The sequence below is a fragment of the Strix uralensis genome, chromosome 14 (genome assembly GCF_047716275.1).
Source record: "Strix uralensis isolate ZFMK-TIS-50842 chromosome 14, bStrUra1, whole genome shotgun sequence".
NCBI classification, from domain to species: domain Eukaryota; kingdom Metazoa; phylum Chordata; class Aves; order Strigiformes; family Strigidae; genus Strix; species Strix uralensis.
The window spans coordinates 10,968,374-10,982,280 of record NC_133985.1 but is presented as its reverse complement, the minus strand read 5'-3'; the positions used below and the strand labels follow the sequence as shown (position 1 = coordinate 10,982,280).

The 13,907-nt window shown below is 36.9% G+C and overlaps 1 protein-coding gene across 3 annotated transcripts in view; it reads left to right on the top strand.

Annotated features, from left to right (window-relative positions):
• The window catches only part of FABP6 (fatty acid binding protein 6), a 45,243-nt gene that overhangs the window by 1,480 nt on the left and 29,856 nt on the right, over positions 1 to 13,907 (top strand). For 2 of the 3 annotated variants that reach the window (XM_074884049.1, XM_074884048.1), the window contains exon 3: positions 342 to 429. The gene's annotated coding sequence lies outside the window, so the exon portion shown is untranslated. Of the gene's footprint in view, positions 1 to 341; positions 430 to 5,423; positions 5,448 to 13,907 lie in introns of those variants that run through there. The other variant, XM_074884051.1, reaches the window with a different exon arrangement.

The following is a 13,907-nucleotide window of genomic DNA, read 5'->3' as shown; positions in this document are numbered from 1 at the left end:
GTGGTTTGACTTACGTAACAGACATAAAGACTCTTCCTTTTGTATCTGATAGTGGTTTACTTTGCATGGTGGACATGTTTGCATTACTGGTGGTGTAAAGTGTGTCAGAAACATATGGGGACATCAGGAAGAACAGCTAGACACATTTCTGGAGACATACATTAGAAATAAGAAATTTGCTAAAGATAAAACCGCTTAATAAATTTTTGTATGTTTTACCACCATATCTGTTAAATCAATGGTTTGGTAGTGTGGGTGTGTAGAATAGAATGTGTTTATTGGGGGAAGGAGTAGTAGATACTGAATTTCTTTTTTTTTTTTTTTTTTTTTTTTTTTTCCAGCCATGCTTGCAGCTTTGTCAGTCTGTATCACAGAGAAACAGCAGATGGATTCAGCGTATGATCTGTGGCTTAAATGAAATCAGATTTGGTAAGCTTTTCCAAAACTACCTACCATTAATACTACTTCCAAAACATTTTGAAACAATTTAGTTAAACCATATTTGTAAAAGATCTGTATTCCATATCCTGAGGCCATAATGCTTTGAAAGATGGCAGCTGTCTAGGCACCCCTAAGGCTGAATATGTTCTTTGCCAGAATTCTGGAAAATAATGAGAATATTTGTGTTGCTACTGAGTTACCTTCATTTCAAAGCTATCTGTGTGCAAGGATTTCAGTTTTAATTCAGATCTGAGATTTCAGGTTTTTCTGTATGTTTTGCTAAGGAGAATGCAATAGTGGCTCTGGAAGGTTCACAGAAGTAGCAAATGGTTTGTAACGAGTTCTCATGTTGAAGAAGCCGTGTATAAAAGAAAAGGTTGTAGGAGTGGAAGAAGGACTCTGCTGTTCTTTCCGCTCATTATTTTTGTTCTGTGCAATTATGACAACATATGACATGTAGAAAATGAAAATTTATTTCCTAGAAACTTTACCTTATTCAGATGAGTCCTAGGACAGATTAAAGAAACATATTAGTGAAGATAGCTCATATGTAACACCAGAATTGTTTTTACATTGCTCTCCTATGCAAAGACTTTCACTGTGCTTGAAGGTACTCCAACTATATTTCAGCAGTAGACCAAATCATGCTCTGCATGCACTGGACTGTTCTGCACATAGAGGTATGATCATCTGTTTGAATGCTGCTTTCCTTATTAATGTCTTACACTAGTAGTAATCTATTTCTTCATTCCAAGACTAATATTGCGATGAAAAGGCGTCACATTAGCTACAAGGGCTGACAGGGTACAGGGATATGTGTTTTTAAACTATTTTTTACTTTTTACTCAGGAGCCATAGTACTATATTTCAAAAGTTTACAAACACTTGCACTCAGAAGTTTGCAAAAGCAAAGTTGCCAGACAGCTCTCATGCCAGAGCTGTCACGGTCCTTACTATAAAACAGCATGGCTTGTGTAGATACTTTGTACGGTTGGTGATTTTAATTGTGCTAGCCGGTCAGTTCAGTTAGCCACAGTTCATTTCTCTGGTGCTGCTGTGCCATGGCATAGAAGGATGGCAGTAAATTCTGAGCCTACAAGAAATTACCAACTAATACAAAGAGATTACTTAGCCCTCGAGCTGATGGGACATTAAGATCCAATAGCTCAGCCCAGCAGGCTTTTTGTTATGTTAAATTCAGACTTATGTAGAGGATGGGCGTAAAATGGAAGACTTCCTCTTGCAAAACTTCAGCGAGGTTAATGCTTACTGAAATCCACCTTGTTTTTCAGCAGATGTTGCTTATGGCAGACAGTTACCATTAAAATGGTATCTGGCAGCTTTTACATCTCCTGGAGTCCCCAGCAATCCGTATGCTAAGCATAGGAGACAAATCGGGGTCTGTGGCTTGTTAACACTCTGAATTGTTTCTTTGCAATAACAGAGCAGTTTAAACTACTGGGGGGTGGGTCTTAAAATAGAATGTAAACAGCTCTTTTGCATGTTGGAGGTGCTATATGTGCTTTCAAAAGAGGTAAATACGGACATTTATATACCACTCTAATGGTCAACAGAAATATGATACCATAGGTAACCCTTAAATGAAAGTATACTAACAGTAGGCATGTAGATGCAGGATGAAACTTGTAAGTTTAACAAAAAAGCGCTCGCTATGTATTTTTTTTTCCATCCCAAATTCCTTTGATCACCATTTAATTTCTGTTTATTTTAAATCTAGCCTGTAATCTCTTTAGGATAGGGTTTCTGTTCCTGTGGCTGGATTGCATAGTGATTGGCATAGTTGGGGCCTTGTTTCTGTCCTGGAACGCATAGAAACTGCCAAAATAAATTGAATGAAGTTAATGAAACAAATTGCACTAATATACTTTCTGTAGATTAAAATTAGTCTCCATCTATTCAGAAAGTGGCAGAAAGGACAGAAGTAGAAAGAAGAAACTATGAATTTGAGAGAGAAACTGGTAAAATAGGAGGGAATAAAATTATGAATTTGATGGCAGGAAAAAAGCAAAGCTCTATGAAGATATGTTAGCAGCAGGCTGGGTAGCTGAAGAAGTTGTAGTAAGTTTGGGTTGAGGGAGTGAGCGGATGAGATGTGGTTGCATGATGCCTGTAAGAAGTAGATATGAGTGTATCTGTATTGTGTGCACGGGTATACATGGGTGAAAGAATTGTTTCTGTGTGAGTAAGCTGGAATGCGATAAAGATCTGGGTCTGGCAGACTTGACTGTTTAAAGGCCTGTGCTGCTCAGCGTTAGTGATACTGATTTGTTCTGTCATGACCCAAATGTATTATTGCAGTGACCAAACTGAATAGAAAATCTTGAAGTCTGTGAGTAGTCACAGCATGTATTTGTGTTTCAGTTAAGAAGTGCATTAGGTTAGGGTGTCTGTAGCTTAAGATGATGTATAGTAGTAACATCATTCTTTGGGCATCAGGTTCCATAAAAGTGTATTACCATGAAAGAGCCAACACAAAATGCAAGGTTGTAGTGGAACAATATACATAAACAGAGTATAATCAGGGTAGCAGTGAAGCCAAAGTGCATGATTACAGCATATCTACAAATACTCAGTTTCCTTGAAGCTAATTTAGCTACCAGTAACAGTGAAACTGTGATAGCAGTCTCCAGAAAGGGCTGCACCCTGGTAATGGCCTAGTAGCTAGAATTTGTGGTGTTACTGGTATCCAAGCCAGCTGGATATGTGTAAGTTCACTTTGCCTGTTCACGATGCAACTGATCTGTCTTAGGGTAGGCATATGAAAGCTCTAAACGAGTGTTTGGATTTATAGGGAGTGTTTGTAGTGTTTTGGTAGGATAGTAGATATTTTTCCTAACATCTAGACTGGGGCATGAGAATATTAGATTAGAGGTTTACAATATGAAGTTCTAACAATCTTGCTGAGACTTTGTGACTCCACACATTAAAGGGATTGTGGTTTATATACATACAAAAGCTCCAGTCTTTGCTGGCTCTTTAGCAGCAACAACAATGAGAAATAGTGTGCTACAGGAAACATACTTTTCTCCCTGCGTCAATCTGAATCATAGTGGCAGTAGCTTCCTGTGACTGCTATAGTGACAATTTCCTGTGACCCGGAGGAAGGCCTGAGGGTCTCACAAAAACCTCCACAAGTCAGGGTTTAGGGACCACAGTTTTATGCTGTGTTAATAAATTCATTTTAATATTGTTCAGTGTTTGCAAGGCATGATCTGCCATTGTGAAATTGTCAAGGCTTTCCTATTTAAAAAGAAAAAGTGTAACCAATGAAAGCCAATGTATGTAAGCAATGCAGAGGAATACAAGCAAATGAGCAGAAAGTAAAGACTGGGTCTTGATTGTATGCTGCAGACTTACTGCTTCTATAAGAAGTTAGGAAAGTAATGCTCTTGAAACAGTTGTTAATTACATTTAAGCTGTTTTGAAACTTCATTATTGATTTATTACAGAAAATTGGTATGGGAGGAGAAAATAATCAGTCATTCCTGTAATGTTTAGTAACTGATTTTTGGAGCCATATGACTGTAGAGCTCATTGTGTTACATTTATGAATGATTATTAAAGGATTTGTAAAATCTCACTGCATGCACGCATGCCCCAGAAGTCTACCCTGCAATTTGAAAAGTTAATTATATGCAAAATTTCTTGTGAACAAGAGATGAAGTCAACGATTGGGGCTTTACCTAATGTCTGTATGGAGAATTGATTTAAATCAATTACCATAGTTGGGGTTGCTTAAAAAAAAAATTGCAACTAGAAGTGAGCCCTTGGGGTGGAGCACTGGCATTAGCTCACTGCTGACACATCTCACACTTATTTTATAATTTTAAAGAAACGTGAGTCTGAAACTACTTCATGTCTTATCTTGTAATCTGACTGATTTCTGCTATCTTCTGAAATTTGTGTATCTGTAAGTACTGGTGATATCCACGTTGTACCTCCACGTATTTTTCCATTCAGATAAAATAGCTTTGAAGGTGCAAAATTGCTAATACTATTATTGTTTCATATTTTGGCATCTAAAACCTTATCTCTAGTTTTGCATGCATACATTATAACTGTGTTTTAATAAAATACCTTTCACTATTTTTGTATAAATAAAAAAAATTCATCGTGCACTAAAACTAGGTCTATAGTGTCTCTCAAACTGTGACCATTGTTATTAAATGATTAATTTATTGATTATAACTAATTCTTAGTAGTTCAAATGCCAGTCCTTTTCCCACACATATATGCTAGTCCTCTTCCACAGTTACTTATTACCAGTATTAAAAGTTGTGGATGTGGAATTAATTAATTAATTTATATGATACAATTTTGTAGTGCTCAGCTAGATTAATTTTATTGAGTCTTGGAGACTCAGTAAATCAAAATTAGTCTAAAATGTGACCAAGACGTCAAAGAGCAGAGTTTTCAGGGTATTCTTTTCAAAAGTATTGTCAGGACAAATCAGCCTTCATAGTGCTGTGAGCCAGAGATGTATTTGTGTACCTACAAGAGGCTGTTGGGCTGGGACAGCACTCTGTCAGCACATGAGCTGCCTTCTGTCTGAGTCAGGTATGAAATACTCCAGGTCCTTCTTGCTGGAGCTACAAACCTCATGATGGGCTGACCACTGCTTCATCAAGCATGGCAGGCAGGGAAGTACTTCTTCCATTTCCCTGCTCTGACAGTCCCAATCTGGGAGATGCTAATTGGTTAACATGGGCCTAAATGACTAAAAAGGTTCATTTTCAATAGTGGTTTAGGTATAGAGGAAGGTATTTACCCGACCTAATTTAAGTGCCTAGATTCAATGGCCAGTTTAGGAGCCCTGATAGTAAAGAAAGGAATCACTCCCAGGACAGTGGTTCAGAAAGGGATGCTAAGCTGGCTCTGGAGTGAATTTAGAAGATCATCTGTCCTTTTGACTATACAGGTGTTCCAGTTTCACAGTTCAAACATTGAAATTGAGATTATCACCTGTACTGCCATCTTCTCAAGAGGTAAGGAAGGTTCTACAAATGTTAACAAGAGTGGCAGTAAGTGGCCCATCTATTGAGGCATCTAGCTTAATTTAGTCTTAATTTTGAGTGCTAAGGCTAAGTATTTTTGAAAGCATAAAGGCCTTAGGCTCTCTGAATAATTTTGTAGCTAAAGCAATATTTATGTTTTCAGGGCTTACATGAAACATAATACAATTTCTGACTCTATTCAGGAATCAAATTACTTATATACACTCTTTAAACAGACTTGAATATTACTTACAGAAGTGTTCTTCCTCAACCATTTTTGATTAATTTTCCTTCATAGTTTTAGGAGAGTTTAATTTTCCTGCTCTAAAAGAATGTGTTTTACATTTTCCATGTTTTGCAAAGAGCAGAACTGTAGCTAGTGTATTCTCTTTGGATGACTCTGTTAGTGCCAAGAGCAGCACACCTGGGGACTGTGTTACTGAATTTAAGATCTAGGGAAAGTGAAAACTGGTTTTCTTCAGATGGTTTTGTTTTTTTTTTTTTTTTCCTTTCTGCCTGTTTAAAGATTTGCCTGTGTATGATTTGTAGTGAACAGAATAGGATATGTTATTAGTCAAGTTTTAAGTGGTCTTTTAGCCAGAATCTCACAGTCTTTTAGCATAAATAAAAGGTTGTATAAAAAAATCTAATGTAAAGGAAACCATTTGCTTCAAGTAGTCTATACAGTGTTGTATTTCCTGTGGGAATGCAAGTCTTTGTATATTTGGATACAGTCAGTTATTTCTAATTTGTGACATAACTGTAATGTACTCATTTTAATTTTTCTGATTTGTCCTAAATATTTGTATATGCTCCTTTCTACCATATCTGGCTGCTGCTTTTGGACCTTGATTCACATATCCATTCACAATTATGGATTTCTGCAAGTAAAAACTTACATTTCAGTTTCAAGATGATGAATTTATAGGAAAGTCTTGCATGTTCTCAAAGTGTCTAAATATTTCTAATCAAGCTTTCTAGGTTTGATAGGGGATGTAAAAGCAAGCATGTCTTGCCAGACATTTAGTTATGTCTTATATAGACATTTAGTTGTGAAATTCTGCTGTAGTTCTTAAGATTCCTTTCTCTTTAGCTATAACTAACTGCTCTAAAGCACAGTCATGGCCTTCAGAATCCTTTCAGAAAGCTTCATTTAGCAGAGAGGTTGTTTAGTTTTGTCTCCCATGTTAATTTAAGAATTTACACTGTCAATCTTTTAAAGATCTCCCCTGTGGTTGCTAAATTCTATCTGCTTTCCTCCTTAATGATCTGTAATGATACCACCTACTAGTACATTCTACTAGTAATTAGTTAATAGATACCTGTTCTGTATTCTCTAAATCTTTACCCGTTCAATTGTAGACTGAAGAGAAAACTTTCTGAGTATGTCTTTTCAATCCTTATGTATAGGTTTTGCAGTGAAGTTTATGGCACAATTGATATATAGTCCTGACATGGCAAGCAGGACTGGGCCTCACCTGAATTTCAGTAGGAGATCCCTACAAAATACTCAAGCGATTTACTAATTGAATCAGTAAGTCTTTCCCTGAATCAGTGCTAAATCAGCATCCTACACTGAGTAACAGCTCACGCAGCAGAAGAGTTTGCTCACAGAAACTGTTACAGAACAATTCCTGTTATGGATACTCTGTTCTGATTGAATAAGGCTTTCCAAAGTGAGGCCTTGGCATCCAACTTGTAATTTTCGTGGTGCAGTTTTTAACTGTGATTATGCTTTGCAGATACCCTCGCTGCTGTGGCATAATCTCTTCAAGCTGCCCTAGCACCGGTAGAAATGCTTTTGATGCTTATTGGTGCCAGAGCTGACAGTGTGGAGAGCCCTGTGGTTGTGCCAGTTCTAATTGCTAACTGAGTTATTTCTTTTACTTTGCGTAGCAGAAGAAACAACTCCAGGATTTGTTGTAAGGGCCAATCATCGCTAATACCAGTATCTTATGTAGCCTTAGCTTGAGATTTCGTCCTTTGAATGTCTCTGAAACTGAAGATCTGCACTAGGACTAAACTCACTTTTGTCTCTCTGTATTTTTAAAGTAATTGTCCAAGAATAAAGAAAATTATTCCTTCAAGGACGCTGTTCCAGAATAGGGATTGGGGAATATCCCAGTGTTTCAAGTCTTTGATTTGAAATGTAAAACAAGCAGCTGAAGTTCTCCTGGTACTGTTCCTAAGAGTTAGGGTGTTAGTCTTGATGACTTGGATATTTTCTTTTCTGTGGTGGTGTGGTGTGGTTTGTGTGTTGGGGTTTTTGGTTTGGTTTTTGTTTTTTTTTTTTTTTCCAGTTAAATTGAATGCAGTAACCTTAGGTTGTCGTTGAAACGTGTTAAGTTTTGCTCTGGAACAGTGTTGGGGTTTAATGACTTTCCCATCTGACACAGGTTAGAAGCTTCTTTTTGCCTTCAGTTCGCTGCCATCATGCCTCTTTTATCTTATGACAGGTACTGCATTAAGTCATGATAATGATGTTTTTTAGAATCACTAGGATACTTCTGATTCACCCAGAGATTCATTTGTAAAAATGGCAGGTTCTGCAATATTTGATGTTGCTTTATACCTCGAGCAATATAAACCAGCTTCTTAGGATCTATGTCTTCCTTAGCTCCTGTGTTCCAGTCAAGAATGTCTAATGTAATGAATTCTGTGTTTTATGCGTGGACATTTAGGTATTCTTTAGAATGAAACGTGCTATTTGTAACTAAGATTGTGTAAGAATTTACATTCTAAGCTCTAGTTTTCTCTCATTACTTTGGGACACCTATGGGAGAGATTTCTAGATTTCTGTCTGAAAAGTATTAAGGGGATAAATGCAAATGAAAGAATGGTTAATTTATCAAAAGCCAAACACTCTGTAGTTCTGTCTCAGTCATTCCAGTTGGCAAAATAAAATTGCAGTGCAATTAAATCATCACAAATTGTATTTTCAGTAATGCAATGTATTTTATGAGTATTTTGAATGTGAGTTTCAGAATATCTCCTTGAAATGGAGAAATTTGTATGGCTAAAGGTGTGAAAAATTAGTGATACGGTACTGAAAAGTGCAGCAGGTACTTCAACACTATCTAAACAAATACATGTTAACGGACAAAAGATGTGTGTGCAGACTTACTTTTGGATTGCCTGACTCTTCTGTTCTTACCCATGCAACTATTTGTTTTTTTGCTTTTAAATTAAGTTACAAATACAGTTGTTTTATCTATGAATACATCAACTTGATCTATTAATTTCTGTTCAGTCTCCTTTATTTAAGAGTGCTGTTTGTGAGAAAGCTCCTTGGAATGTTTGTGGCAAATACACAAGGCAACAAGTATTAGTCAGATATGTGACGGGAATATGTTTAATATGAATTAAAAATGTTAGAAATATGAAAGATGAGATTTTAAAGTCTTATATAAAGAGGACAGCAAGAAAATGCCATATACAAATATTTCCTGGAAATTTCCAGGTAAACCAGATCTTTCAATAGTTTTTTAACAGTTTGTGGGTTTGGTTGTCTCTAGCAGAACATATCCAGTTTGATTTTTCTTATGGTATGAGTACAACAACTGCATTTCTTTGCACCAGAAAATGGGAGCTGGAAGTATTGGGGCAGCACCTTTGAAAATCATATTTACTGGTGGTCACCTGTGTTTTTGAAGAAGAAATTGTACTGAATGTTAGGGTACCTGGAAAAAGCAATAATCAAATAATAGTTGGTATTTGGCTGAAACATTAGACTTAGAATTACAAGTACTAAATCTTATTATTTAACAGAAGATTCTGCACATTATTATATTACTCTTGTTTTTAAATATCTGACATCATAGCTGTTATTTAGGATTCTTCCCTGAGTATTTTGGTTTAATAGTAGTTATTTGCAGAGTGTCGATTAGACGTTAATTCTTTGTTGCTGAAGATGTCTATGGTGCTGCTGTTAAAGAAATATCTAGGAGGTTTACTGTCCTTTTGAAATACAGAGTCCATCTATATTCAAGTTTGTGTTTAATGAAATAATAAAGGGGCAAAGATAGGGACAAAAAGTGTCCTATTTGGATAAGGTAGCCAGAACTGTTACTTACAAGTTGGATTCCGTTTGATTTTGTGAGAAAATAGTCAGTCAATTACTTAATGTTGCATACATGTTGGGGAGGGAAATTACTCCTGTGGAAGTGGAAAGAAAATATTTTCAAAAGGACATAGCTGTCACTTTGTTTTTCTTTCTTAGCTGATGTAAGACTGAGTATTGAAGAAGTTTTCTTTTGTATTATGACTGAACCAAGGGGGGAAAACCCCACCTTGATAAGCAAGTTAAAAAGAAGATTGAGACTTTTACTTGCCCCTTTTGATTTCCATGTACTAAACCCATATACTACCTATTTCATCTGGGACCTGTAAATTAACTTGTATTTATGTGGGCGTATATTTAAGTAACACTGCTTTAATACATTGCCCAGTGTAACCCAAGTTACAGTAGCAGCCTATATGACTCCACTCCAAGGGTGAGGTAGAACACGGATACTTTAAACATTGTTTCTCTTCTACAAAAGAAAGTCCTTCTACAAGTCCTCACAAGGGGGTGTATTTTACTGCTGTGTAAGCTATTATTATTCATTTTGTGACAGAGAAGGACTGAGACCCAATCTCTCATGCAGTGGTTCAGCTGACTAGTTGCAGTCTGAAAGCTGCTGGAAGTTTTGTGTTTGATCATAACCGTTTTTAAATGTTTTTGTTTGGAAGGGACCAAACTGCACTAAGTGAAAGTACTGTTGAAAAGTTTCTCAGGATTTTCTGTGCCATTCCTAAACCTTTCCCCAAAAATATTTTTGGTGTTGAACACGTACATTGCTATGTATAGTATTATGTAGTTAGTGTAAAATACATGAACATATACCTTTAAATTACATGCAGTGTGCTTGTTTGCCAAATGAAACAGGATACACCTTCCTTTAAAGATGAGTGTTGGTTTTTTAATTACATGAAAAAGCAAACTAATAAATTCTCTAATTATTTCCCCTTCATAAATGTTAGTGCATTGGGTACGGAGCAGATGAGAAACACTTTGATGTCCCTCTGTTAAAGCGCTGACATCAAAATACAAAATATATCATAAGGTGTGATGGACAAACACCTCCTTCCTTCAGGACAGGAATTAAACCCATTTACTAGAATGTCTTTATAGGCATTTAGGCCCTTTGAAAACAGACCTTAAACCAGTTGGTAGAAATCCTCAATGTCCAAAGCAAATGGTAATTTTGAAAATTTAGAACTGTATTTCCTCCATAGTCACATGGCAAATCATGGACAGTGGTGTAAACAGCACCATGTTCCTGTAACTGCTGGAGGCAGCTGCTCAGCAGGCCTAAGTAAGAGTACCTCCCTTACACTGATCACTTCAGGTCATGTCTGCTGAGCATCAAAGACCCAGTTCGTTTCTGACAATTAAATAGAATCCTTTCATTTCTGCAGTTGTACCTCTTCCTCATTAATAGCTCTTATTTCATCTAGGCTTTTGTTCTGTCTTGTTCCTTTTGTCATAAATATTTCTCTTGGCCATGTATGAATAATATACAGGAAAATCATCGAAGATAATCTTTTTCTAAATGAAAATAATTTGACCAAGGTCTCTCAAGTGTATTTAGTTCTTCTGCTTAATTCTTGAGCTGTTTATTCACACTGTCCCTTTTATACAATTCTTTTTAATTTTTAGTCCTATTAGTAATTATCTTTCCTCCTTTAAATATTGCATTAAGCTGGCAATGAAATTGCTTGATACAATCACTGGCTCTTAAAGTGCTTTACAGAACATTGACTTGCATAATCCACATTCTTTCAAAGAGAGAGAGAAAGAAGGAGGGAAGAGTAGGATTATTGTCTTTAAATTAACACTTGATTCAGTCTGCCACACTGACCTGTCCACTAGTCTTAAGTTAGAGCTAAGATCAAAGCAAAATGATCAGTGGATAGCTGCAGTAACATCAGTGCAGGAAAATTTTACATGGGAGTGGAGAATTTTACATGGGAGTATGTGTCTCATGATGGATCTGAATTCAGCCTAGAACCGTATCATAGACCAAGATCATGAACATTGCATGATTACAGAAAGTGAGTTGAAGATCACCATCTATTTCTTTTAAGATAACTGTATCTGAAAAGGTGCCTCTTCTTCAGGGCACAGAGCTGGTCAGTAGGTGACTGTTGACAGAACATGTCTATATAGGCATGCTCATATGCGCTCTCATTAGCTTAGCCTATGTTAATTAAGGGCCTTGCAGGGGGTCAGCTCGTTTCCTGCAAAGGCAGTTCTATATTAAGGTGTATAAAAGGCTGTGGATTGACATTTATTTATGCCCGACCATTGTCCAGTTCAGGAAAGCAGGACAAACATGCAGCTGCATCCACCTCGATGTATGGACAGGTCCACAGATCCTCTGTGGCAATCCTCTGGCAGGGAGAAACTATCTTGCATTTATGTAATGCTGTAAAGAAACTTATTTTGTGCATGTACAGATGATTTGCTTTGTGGGACTGTGAAATGAGAATGTTTTATCAGATTGTAAATGCACAAGAGATAAAATTATAGATACATGCATGCTCTTTAGGATCAGATACCTGTTACTATGAGTTGACTTACCACAGCAATGAGTTCAGTATAAATAGATATTTGAGCATTCATACTGTAAAGTTGTTCCCAACAGTATGACCTCCCGAACCCTCTTCTGGAAATTATTCTGGAATTATTTCTTGCTTGATTCAAGACATCTCTTAGTTACTGCAGCATCTTTATAAGAAATGTGTGTAGTGTTTCAAAAATTGAAAGGACAAAAAAAATGCCTGAGGCAGGACTGGCATTTGAATTAAAAGAGCCTGTTGAGGATTCTATTTCCCAGTTTTGTTTGTTTTTTCTGACCTGTTCCCTTGTCCCCTTATTTTTAGGAACATGCTAACTAGTTAATATTGCCACTATTTGAATGAGAAGAATTTTATGCACCAAATTGTTCCTGAGTTTTCTACAGTATTTTCTCTGTACTTGTGTATGAATTAAATGAACTTTACTAGCTCTTGTTTTCCATGGAAGCGCACGGCACAAGCAGGCAGCAGCATTGCTCTCTTCCCATATAGCACCTATCCCTTGAGCTCAAGGGCTGCCCCACAAATGCATTTCACTCTGATTTGACACAAGCTGCCAAACGGGGGTACAGAGATGGAAACCTGTATTTGGGCAGTATATTGCCCAAGGTTGGAGTATTTTGTTTGGTTGGTTTATTTTTTAATTTTCCTTCTGATTGCAGTCTGCATTTCTGAAAGTACTTTAAAGGTACATGGAGATCTCTTTATATGTTTACATGGAACACAAAACAGTTGGGCCCAACCCTGGTTGCAACCTTTACCTGCCACTGTAATGCAAATAACTGTGCAGCTTTTTGTGCAGTACCAGGAGGACTATTTGTATCACAATGTGTTGCATTTTATCCTCCAGCTCATATTATAACTACAGTGTTGTTCCTATCCTGATCCCTGCCTGCCTCCATGCAAAAATACCCATCTCAAATGCATGGCTATATTGTTCAAGAATTAGTTGGTGTGGCATAGGTTGTGGGTTGAAATGCATATGCTACTGACATGCCTGTAATGTGATGGTGACATTAGCACTGGAGCTAGGGTACATTGTGAGGCCTAAACTCAAGTATAGGTAAGTTAGCATGGTAATTAATTTAAAATTTCTCACAGAAGTCTTCTGAGCAAATTACAAAATCTCTTTTGCCTTAATAACATGTCAAAGCAATTCTTCTTTGTTCTTTGGTTGTGGAAACACAGTAGTGTTTCTGAGGCTGTTCTACATCTGTAGACAAGCTCTGTTGACTCCAAGATCAAGATAACTTACAGCTGTTGAGGTGTGGCTTTTCCTTACCTGTGGTGCCTGGAGATAAATCTCATGTCAAATAGGAATAACAGGAATGGTAAAATACTGACCTTAATTACTTACAGAAATGGAATCCTACATAGTCTGTTCTTACTGAGGTTTTTGTGCTGACAGAGCTTAAGAAGATGGGACAATAGAGGAAATAGAATTGACTAGTAATCATTTGGAAGCCATTGTACTTCCTGAGCTGAAGCAAGCAGCTGCCAGCACCTCTCTGACACTGAGTCCTTCTCTTTGTCACTTATTCGTAGCCTCAGCTTTGCTGGCCGTGAATTATGGACCATAACTTTTCATTCACTGAAGTGTAATGTGGTTTAATTACAGTGAATCCTTAAAAACAACTTGAGGATGAAAAGTGCTGTGTAAGTGCTGAATGTTATCATTGACAAAGACACAGTAACCAGGTAGTTAAGTCTTCCAGGTGCATCCAGTTATCCCATAAATTACAAATTAATTTCTCTCCTTAAGCTATTGACACATTTGGCTTTCTTGCTAATTGGTTTACATGACCAATTGGATGTATTTCAGTAAAATGA